Consider the following 10,320-nt stretch of genomic DNA (forward strand, 5'->3'; position numbering starts at 1 on the left):
GGATCTTGAGATATGTTAAGTGGAGATATATACTAAATATCCTCTCTATTTAATAGGAGCTAAAGGACTCAATAGCGTAGAAGTATACAGGGTGATGGAAGATACTAGAAGCTGCATGAAAAGTTGGTGGGAGTATTTTATTTATTCAAAATAAAAACAGACCCAAGAATGCATGTAAATAAGTGGAATAAGCTATGGAACAGGTTACCACAGCAGAGTAAAACATGTCATTGACAATTGAACATGCACCTCCAAAAAATAAAACTGGTATAATGAATATCAAATTTGCACAGCATAATGTAAAGTGTTGAAGAAAATGACTATGTCTCTATCCTTACTTGATTATTTTATACTATGCACATGCTTTAAAAACCTTGGGGCCAACAGGTCACTTGGTGGTTAAGGTTCTGGATCCCACATGGCTAACTTCACAATTCAAATCCCAGGTCCAGTAACTTAAAAAATATGCCAGGTTCATATGTGTATGTGCCCAAAATTCCTAGAAGAGAATGGAGGAGAAGGGGTTGTGGCATTGTCACTCCCCTGGTGGGTCATTTCTCACTTTCTCTCTCTCTCTCTGTTTCTTTCTGGCAAGCGCATTCACTTTATCGGGAAAAATGCCATAACCCCCAAAAAGATATACAACAATTATACGTAAGTCAGAAATTACAATTTTAAAAAGAGGCATCTTGACTATTCTTACCACAAAGAAATGAAAAATGTTTATCCTCACTCTAAATTGGTAATACACATTGTATGCATATATCAAAACATCGCACTGCACTCCATAAATGTGTGCAATTATTATGTGTCAGTTTACAAATAGAAATAAGAACTAACAAAAATTTTTAAAGAAGAAATTACAAGGAAACGAAGATAGTAAGAAATTCTCTCTCTAGCGTCACAGCTGAACTCCTGGCACAAGCATGGGGAAAGGCTGATGGTGAAAAATTTAGGAAGATGTTTCTGGCTGAGTAATTCTGGTCATGATATTTCAGCTTTTCTGACGATCCAGTAGCCTTTAGATAAATTACCCTACAGACCAAATTAGCAAAAGCTGATTTTGTTTGGCTTGAAATCAAGAACTGTTTTTCACCAGTCACATTAGTGGAACGGTAATGCAATGCTCTGTGATGCTAAAGCCACATGGGTAGATCCTAGGTTCATGTCCCAAGGTCACCCTGTCCCTGCTGGGCTCATGTGTGTGCCCATGATCATGGCTGGCTGAGGCTGGGAGTGGATCATGGCCTGAAGATCCTGTTGGGAATGCCTGTCTCCCTTTCTCTCTGCTGTTTCTTTCATGGGTTAAATAAACACATTTTACTTATCTTTGTAATCACCAGGGGGTGCTTGCACTTGCCAGAAAGATAAACAGAGAGAAAGAGAGAAAGTGCCCCTCAGTAGGGTATGGTCACACTACAAACCCTTCTTCTTCATATCTCCATCTGTCAGGGTTTGGGACACACACATGCGTATGCCCAGAGTTTTCAAGCAGCCAAGGTTGGTATTTAAACCACAACAGAACAGACATGTGAGATCTGACTCCCGTAACTACTATGCTAGGAGGCGAGTCCTATAAATAAGCTTCAGGAAAAAAATCATAATGGAAACACAAGGTCACAGAGTAAATTGGTGACTGTATTTTCTTTTCTTTTTTCTTTTTTTTTTTTTTTTTTTTTTGAGAGGTTTTTGCCATAGTGCGCATGCACTCGCCAGAAAGACAGAGAGACAGAAAGCAAAAAAACTCCCCCCAGTGGGGAATGGCCATGCTGCAATCCCTTCTCCTCCATTCTCCTCTCAGGATCCTGGGCATGCACACACACGTGCCTGGTGTGAGTTTAAGGCACTGGGCCCAGGACTTGAACTGCAGTCGACTACATGGGAGTCCAGCGACATAGCCATTACGCCAACTGCTGGTCCCCAATGACTGTATCTTCATCAGTCAATTATCTATTGCTTATAACAAACCACCCCAAAACTACTGACCTAAAAACCTTAACAGTTTATTGCTTCTTGCAATTCAGGGTTGGCTGGATGGTTTTTCAGGTCTTGCCTGAGCTCGCTGTGACTTCAGCCAGCAGCTTGTCTGAGTCTCTCTCTCTGCATGTTCTCCCACTCTCTTGGGGTCTAGTCCAGACTTCCTTAAAGGATGTTGTCTAGGGTTCCAAAGGTTCAGATTCCCTAAAGCTTCAGGGCCTCTGGAAATAAATGCTTAGAAGCCAAGTGTGTCAACCTTCCAAATAAGCTGTTCTCTGCTGGATCATATAGCTGAAATATGCAGCACCCAGCTCAGTGGAATCCAGATACTCAAACACTGCCAGAAACCTCTCTTTACGTCTTTATCTCTACACTGGACTAAACAGACAGTAATCAGCAGCTCTGGATTATGGGATCCTTATAGACAATGAAATAGGACAGCTCCATAAAAACCACATAGATTGGGTTGCCCACAGAGAAAATTAAGAAGAAAGGAGGTGTAAGGGACAGTGGCAGGGGCAAGCCTAGAATTCAGATGTCATGTCTCCTGCACCTCGGCTCTTTCCACTTCAATGATTACCTTCAATTGCTCTATATTTCCAGATGAAAAGAAAGAAAGGAAAGTGGAGATCCCAGCACCCTGCAAAATCTGCCCAAACTGCTCAGCACCGTGTAGATTTGCCTCACCTGTTAAGGATAATGTCCCATCTAAGAAAATCTGGAAGGCTAGACCTTGGAAAGTTGAGCTAGACCTGTGATACATTTCCCTCTATGAGTAACTCTATGTCCTCCCAATAGTGATGATCTGTTTTGTTCTATGTAGACTGGGTAGGTGGAAAGAAAACACTCTCATCTGCATCACTCGTACCAATATAGGCTTAACCTGATGTTTGAGCATTCCCCATCTATGCTCCTCTGTGAAGTCATGCTTCAGAGACAGATAAATGTATGTGTAACCCAACTCTCTCTCCACCTACTTGGTTTGGTAACCTTCGGCAAGTTACTCAGTCTCTCTGAGCCTCAGTGTTCTCATCTGTAAAGCAGAGTTGACACTCTTCCTCACAGAGAAGTCACGAAGAATAAATTAGGTGACACGCATACCGCCTGCCAAAGAGCAGGCCCCTGCCAGGTACTAGTTCCCTCTCCCTAACCCTCCACCCTGCCTACTTCAAATGTGCATCCAGATCCTCTCTGCCTACATACATCCCTTTACAACAGAAAGCTGCTTCTTAACAAATGCTCCCTCCCCCATGACTCACGTGTGTCCTTCCCTTTCACACAGTGTCCTTCCTTCATTCCTTCTCCGTGAACTCTGTGCCAGTTCTTCCTTAGGAACCCACTACATGGTTCCCCACACAGTACAAGCCGGCAGAAGAGGGAGAGGACAAGCTCCTCAGGTCTCCAGGGAGGCAGGACGCTGGATGCAGGAAGGGCTGGGACTCTCTGGTGCACAGCAGGCCTTCCCATGCCCCTCCGAGTTCAGTTGTCTCAAATGTCTCCTGGACACTCCAGTCAGTGTGAGATTTTCTGCCTACTTCTTCTCAACAAGGCTTTATTCCATGCCTCCAGATGCTTCCTTTGATCTGAGCTAACCCTTCCCTCGGTCTGTGGGTAATATTAGCCTCCATTAAATTCTGCTCCTGATCCCTCTGGCACCATGTTAATTAAACACAAAATTGTCACCACATTCTCAATCCAGCCTCCTTCACGGGCACTGTGACCCAAGAGCTCTTCCCATATGCCAACAAGCTTTGTTCTGTCCTACTTAGATCATTCTTGTTGTGTGTTGTCCGGGCTCAGGCACAACCCACTCCATTCTACCCAACCTGAGGCAGAGATGGTCTCTCCATGGCCTTCACTCATTACTTTTTCGGTAAGAGTTGATGAAATGATGAATATACACTGAGCAATGAATAAAGGGTTCATTCATTTATTCATTAACAAATGCTTCTTGAGCAAGACCTCGTGTGTGCCAGGTGCTTTTGCTGATGCTAGAAATGTAACAGTGAATAAAGAAGACCAAGTCTCAGTTCTCATAAAAGTTACATTCTAGTGCAATCTTAGTTAAGACCTGTGGTTTTCAATCTTGGCTGTCGATTAGAAATACCTGAGAAGTTCTAAAAATCCCAACACCCAAGCAGCGTACCAGAACAGTCAAATTATAATCACTAGTGCTTTTGAAAATCTCTAAGTATTCCTTTTAATCATGTCCCCTTATCCTCTACTGAAAAACAGAAAAATACACCACTCTCTAAAAAAGAGATAAAGTTGGCCAGTAGGTGGCATGGAAGTTAAGGCACTGGCTCCCACGTGGCTGACTGTGCAGTTCAAATCCTAGACCCAGCAGCTTGAAAATCACACCGGACACATGTGCATTCATGCCCAAAAACCCTGAGAGGAGAATAAAGGAGAAGGGATTGATATGTGGCCATCCCCCTGGGGCGGGGGGGTGCGGGGGGCAGATTTTTCACTTTCCTTCTTCCTCTGTCTTTGTCTAGAGAGTGTACATGCCCTGTAGCAAAACTAAACAAACAAAATAAAGGAGAGATAAAAATTGTGCTTGGAGCTATGAGGGTGACACTTGAGGTCTGAACAAGCTCTCTGTGAAAGGAATGGGAATGTCTGATGGGGTAAGAGCCTGTCTTATGTGAAGTGCCAGTTGATTCCCAGAGGCAGGCAAAGGGGCTGGTCTTGAATAAGTCATACCATCCCTGATGACCAGGATCTCCAGGAGCTTGGACCACTGCTGTTATCACCCTGCCCACACAAAATTACCCAGGGAACAAGTCCCTAAGCTGAAAAATGGGCCGGCCTCACCCATTCGTGTTTTTTCTCTTCTGTAGGTGAGACCATGGAGGAGCCTTCTGCTAATAGGACACTTGTCCTCAGGGTCAGTCAAGATCTGGGGCTTCTTAAATTGGTGATGAATCTCTAAGGAGCATCTCCTTAGAATCAGGGGGTCGCTTTTTCTCAGCAAAGCTTTGGTCTGACTCTTGGACTTGGTAGCTTCTTATCCAAGGAAAAATGCTTCATGGGAGGGAGGGAGGGAGGTGTAAAAACTGTTCCTTCTCCTAGAACTGGCTTGAAACCAGCTCTGATTTTTAGAGGAGGCAGGGGTGACAGCAGGAGAAAAAGCTGACTTTGGGGTCCAGGCATACCCAGTCCTCCTTCCACATGAAGTAGAGAAGTGAGAGGCGATGTAAGTGACAGCTCAACTGGGCTTTAAGAGCTCTTGAGTCTGGTTACAGTTCTGTCATTAGTTAACTGATCAACCTTGGGCAAGTCTCATCCCCTCTCTGGGCACCTCTTCCTTTTCCAGAAAATTAAAGGGTAGACTAAAAGATATCTGAGATGTCTCCTAGATTTAGTTGTGTATGAGTCTAGAATTCTAAGGGACTACAAGCAATTGCTTACCCAACTGACCAAGAGCATGCACAGGGCTGAGGAAGAAGCCAGAGAATGCTTTACTTAAGTGGATTGGGTGGAGATGTTTGTTCAGAGTTGGATTCCACCTCACTCTCCCGGCCAATGGCATCAAGACATTTGTCTGACACGTGATGAGAGCCGAGGGGATAAAGACTCATCTACCCCTTTCATGTGTCGGCAGAGACATATAGAGCAATGCCCTCAGCCCCTGGGAATTCTGCCCTGGGCATGGAGGCATTAGGGAATGCGGCTCCCACGTGGCTGACTGTGCAGTTCAAATCCTAGACCCAGCAGCTTGAAAATCACACCGGACACATGTGCATTCATGCCCAAAAACCCTGAGAGGAGAATAAAGGAGAAGGGATTGATATGTGGCCATCCCCCTGGGGCGGGGGGGTGCGGGGGGCAGATTTTTCACTTTCCTTCTTCCTCTGTCTTTGTCTAGAGAGTGTACATGCCCTGTAGCAAAACTAAACAAACAAAATAAAGGAGAGATAAAAATTGTGCTTGGAGCTATGAGGGTGACACTTGAGGTCTGAACAAGCTCTCTGTGAAAGGAATGGGAATGTCTGATGGGGTAAGAGCCTGTCTTATGTGAAGTGCCAGTTGATTCCCAGAGGCAGGCAAAGGGGCTGGTCTTGAATAAGTCATACCATCCCTGATGACCAGGATCTCCAGGAGCTTGGACCACTGCTGTTATCACCCTGCCCACACAAAATTACCCAGGGAACAAGTCCCTAAGCTGAAAAATGGGCCGGCCTCACCCATTCGTGTTTTTTCTCTTCTGTAGGTGAGACCATGGAGGAGCCTTCTGCTAATAGGACACTTGTCCTCAGGGTCAGTCAAGATCTGGGGCTTCTTAAATTGGTGATGAATCTCTAAGGAGCATCTCCTTAGAATCAGGGGGTCGCTTTTTCTCAGCAAAGCTTTGGTCTGACTCTTGGACTTGGTAGCTTCTTATCCAAGGAAAAATGCTTCATGGGAGGGAGGGAGGGAGGTGTAAAAACTGTTCCTTCTCCTAGAACTGGCTTGAAACCAGCTCTGATTTTTAGAGGAGGCAGGGGTGACAGCAGGAGAAAAAGCTGACTTTGGGGTCCAGGCATACCCAGTCCTCCTTCCACATGAAGTAGAGAAGTGAGAGGCGATGTAAGTGACAGCTCAACTGGGCTTTAAGAGCTCTTGAGTCTGGTTACAGTTCTGTCATTAGTTAACTGATCAACCTTGGGCAAGTCTCATCCCCTCTCTGGGCACCTCTTCCTTTTCCAGAAAATTAAAGGGTAGACTAAAAGATATCTGAGATGTCTCCTAGATTTAGTTGTGTATGAGTCTAGAATTCTAAGGGACTACAAGCAATTGCTTACCCAACTGACCAAGAGCATGCACAGGGCTGAGGAAGAAGCCAGAGAATGCTTTACTTAAGTGGATTGGGTGGAGATGTTTGTTCAGAGTTGGATTCCACCTCACTCTCCCGGCCAATGGCATCAAGACATTTGTCTGACACGTGATGAGAGCCGAGGGGATAAAGACTCATCTACCCCTTTCATGTGTCGGCAGAGACATATAGAGCAATGCCCTCAGCCCCTGGGAATTCTGCCCTGGGCATGGAGGCATTAGGGAATGCGAGAAGGACTCCATTGGCCCCAAGGCTGAGCTTGATTCCAATTTGAAACTGTCAGAACTACAGCTTGGATTCTGAGCCGCTTTGGTCTCAGGGGGCTTACAGCTCCTCCTGGCTGCCTGAAGAAATTATTCACTTGGATAAATCCAAATTAGACTTAGGAAAGTAGCACATTTCTCTTCCCCACCCCCCACCCCCCACCCCAGACAGGTGGAGTATTTCTTCACTGCCCCCCCCTTCCATGCATACCCTCCTCCCTCCTCACAAGTCACAGCCCTGGAAAATGTTAAGAACTCAGCCATCTCCATTCCCCATTAGGGGTATGCTGAAGCCCAGCAGTGCTGAAGCTAGCATGTGAGCTTTATTCACAGGGATGTCTGACAAACGAAAAAAAAAAAAAACCGCAGATCTTGCAAATAATGCACAATTGCTCCTAGACCTAAGAAGTGTCAGTAGAGACAATAGGAAAGTTTCTCTGACTTCCCACCTCTCTACTACATCTATTCTTAGTGAAGTGCCCTCCTTTCATAGTTGCACCAAAAGGGGGGGGGGAGGTGAGTGAAAGAAAGGCTGAATATAGGATTCACAGGGATTTTTCTCACTGGTCGTGTCCGCCCACCCTTCTAGTCCCTGCCCATGGTTGATTGGTCTAAGAGTAGAGACCTTGGAGACCCTGACCCAATGTAAGTCAACCAGATTCTTCATCCTAGGACTTGAGCACAGTCACACAGAGACCAGATAGCTGCAGTTTAAGGCATTAATTGCCCTAGAGACAAGGTTCAGGAGGGCCTACTATTGATGACCTTGGCGCTGCCCTGGTTGCTCAAATTTCCTTTGAGACTGTAAATAACCACAATGTCCCTCATCCGGAGCTGGCTGGAGTAAACTCAGTTGCTCGTCTCTAAAGAAACTTAATTGGCAAAAGTTCCCATAAGAACCCATTCTTTCCCCCATCTCAGAACTTACACACTATGGAAATCACCTTTTTCTCTTTGTCCAACTCCTTCCCTAGACCAGAAGTTTCTGGATATCCTGACTATGGGTTAGTCTCACCTTCATCTTCCCACCCCTACTTCCCCTGGCTAGCTCCACTTTTCCTCAGATCCTAGGTGGGGCCTCAACAGCCATCCCTGCCCACTACCTCCTGCATTCTTACTTGGGTTACAAGTTCCTGGAATGTGTTCCCATTGCACCAGGTACTGGCCCTATGGTAATGTGTTAAGTACATACTGAATCCTACAAGGCTGTGACTCCTTGAGGCAGGATGTTCTATTTCCAGCACATAGTACAGTACCCAGGACATACTAAGCACTCAGTAAAATTATTTCAAGGAAAAAAATAAGTGAATGAAGAGACATAAAGTAATCTTCTCTCCTCCTTCTCACATTAAAATAATAGAAATTAATTACCTGGTCCAAATTATTATTCATCTCGAAATACAATCAGTCAGTCAACAAATTAGTACTAATTGATGTGCCAAAAACCATTATTAGGCACTATGCAACTGGGATAAAAATGCAAATATAGACAAGTGGGGGAGGTGAAATTGTCCTCATAAGAAATATTAGAAATATTAGGAAAAGTTCATGGAAATGGCATATTATGAAAAACTATGCATAGAATTCAAAAAAATTACATCAAAATAAACTCATACTTTAATTCCATTTTTCTCACAAATGCTTTGAAGTCCCTTTGTATAATCTGTAATAAAGAACTGTAAATTTTATTTTGATGGGTCAGAAGCAATCTATGCCTCTATTTTTCTGTATCTTAAAAATGGGCATGTAAGAATTCTGATCAATGATTTATTGAGACTGAAACAGGCTCCTGAATCAAGTAACAGAAATTTCCAGAACAGTGCTAGATCCAAACTAGGTAGAAATCTTTGGCCAAAACTCCATATCGAAGCTGGCTAATGCTTTGGACCTCTAATCACTTCATCTCTGGCTCCTGGTTCCTGCCTGGCTCAAAAGAGCCACTGCATGAGATTGTGGGCCAAGAGGTTCCAGGGCAGGTGGACAGGAGAGGTCGCTGAGCCTCTTTCTCCAAAGGACCTTGTTGCTGCCATCCCACACTACTCTGGCAGGTGTTGAATTGAGAGAAGGACCTCTCCCTCTTCCCCCCAGGCTAGCAATTATAGAAACCAAATTGTCTCCTCAAGAGGTATTGTCACCCTGGTGTCATTTCAGCATAAAATAAATTGCACTGCCCATCAGACTGCTGGAGGCCAGCACTTGCTGGCAGCTCCCACTGGCTCCCAGAAAGAGCCTCCTCAGATGTGAAGACAAGTCAGCCAGCTGCAGCCGGCGCTGGGAGTAACCCTTCGGGCCCAGGGAGTAGGATTCTGTCATGCAAACACCCAGTGCATGCCTGAAAGGGCACAGCTTCAGCCTGGCACCAGCGACAGCTTTGCCAGCCTGTCTCCTATTTGTCAAGTCCCAGCAGAGTGGAGGGTAAACAATTCAGAAGAGGCAAGGCAAATATGCTATAAATGTGGAGTCTGTTGTCCTAGGTGTATGTGCGTGTGTGTGTATGTGTGTGTGTGTGTGTGTCTATACGTGTGTGTGTGTGAACCTCTGACACTGCCTGATTCTAGTCCTCATCGCCTCCTACCTGGACTGCTCCAATAACCTGCCCATTAATGTTTCTCCAGACTCCACATTCTCCCTCAGCAGTCCTCTCCCGTGGCCTAAGATCTGTATTTCAGAATCAAAGATCTGGTCATGCCAAGTCGTGGGAAATAAAGTCTAGTACTCACCACCCTCCTCAACCCCAAACTACTTTGTCAAATGCTTGTCGAACTTTCCTTCTGACACTTTGTCCTCCCAAACGGGACACATCTCTGCTATAACGTGCACCCCATTTCCAATATTTGAATCCTTCTAGAACTTTAAAGTCCAGCTTAAATATTCCTTGATGACATGCTTCCCTTCACCCTCACTCTGCCACCCAAAAACTGGAAGATACCTCTTCTGCCTCTGAAAGATATATATATATATATATAGCATGCTTTACGCTTCGTGTGCATCAATACTGGTATAAACCATTATTATCCCCGTTTTACAGATAAGAAAGTCAAGGTTTAAGTGGTTTGCTCAGACTCACAGAACTCCTAAATTAAAGGAAGAACTCGAACCCAAAACTACTGGCTCCAAAAGAATGCCTTCAGTGACTGTAATGCTCTATTTGGCTCCAACGGGTGAGGAGACAGAAACTCATCTCCCTTGTCATTTCTACCACCATTCTAAATAAATTTATAATCTAAGCAGTGATAGGTGTATTTTTGGTGCCAATGAAGC

This window comes from Tupaia chinensis, unplaced genomic scaffold, assembly GCF_000334495.1.
Source record: "Tupaia chinensis unplaced genomic scaffold, TupChi_1.0 Scaffold000270_2, whole genome shotgun sequence".
NCBI lineage: Eukaryota > Metazoa > Chordata > Mammalia > Scandentia > Tupaiidae > Tupaia > Tupaia belangeri.